We start from the raw sequence: 787 nt of genomic DNA, 5'->3' as shown, positions 1-787 counted from the left end.
ACATACAGTACACACACACTCACAGAAAGAAAGTAATGAAAGCAATGTGTTTCTGTATTCTGTAGATTGAGACATTTCATTTTAAATCTCCTGTTGCAAATATCACACATTTTTAATTCACAGTCCAGCAATATAATCGACTGCATTAATATACATAGTTTCCAAAAATGGTTGAGTACTTTTTCTATTAGGCTGACCCTGTGAGGACAACATCACTGCTCACCTCCAAATTCAGTCTGATGTCTCAGGCCAAATGCTTTGATGAAATAGAACACATTTCCTATGCAAATGTCTTCTCTGGTAAAGGCACCATGCCTGCAGAGCAGCAGAGCAGTCAGGAACAATACCAAGCCCTGTCCGTCCGTGCCTGGGACTCAGCGGCCGCGAACATCTCCTTGACTTGACCCTGCACAGAGCCTTGTGTGTTCAGCATCACAAGCAGATGTGCTGCCTTTATGGATTGCTGGGTCTGTGTATTGAAATGGACACAACAGTGCACCAGGCAAACTGCCAGCATAGTAATCTGCCCAAATAAATATGCAGAGTGGAGAGCTAATACGAGTGTGGCTGCCTGAGCCGAGACTTTGCCTAGTAATGAAATGTTTCCCAGGACTAGTGATCAGACATCTTGGAGGAAGCAGGGTTTGTGTACATACAGGTGACATAGTAGTGTCCATAATATGACATGGCTGGCTCATCACTTATTCATATACGTGTATTGTTTTTAGCCTTGCTAGTGGCATGGCTTTAGGTATGGTATACTACTTTGGTTCATACTGAAATATCT

The 787-nt window shown here is 42.8% G+C and overlaps 1 protein-coding gene across 1 annotated transcript in view; it reads left to right on the top strand.

Annotated features, from left to right (window-relative positions):
- The window catches only part of LOC118332665 (lipoxygenase homology domain-containing protein 1), a 29,874-nt gene that overhangs the window by 23,181 nt on the left and 5,906 nt on the right, over positions 1–787 (top strand). The gene's annotated exons all lie outside the window — the stretch shown is intronic.

Source organism: Morone saxatilis, unplaced genomic scaffold, assembly GCF_004916995.1.
Source record: "Morone saxatilis isolate NCDOM2014 unplaced genomic scaffold, NCSU_SB_2.0 Contig21, whole genome shotgun sequence".
Classification (NCBI taxonomy): domain Eukaryota; kingdom Metazoa; phylum Chordata; class Actinopteri; family Moronidae; genus Morone; species Morone saxatilis.
This window is presented reverse-complemented; position numbering and strand designations above follow the sequence as displayed.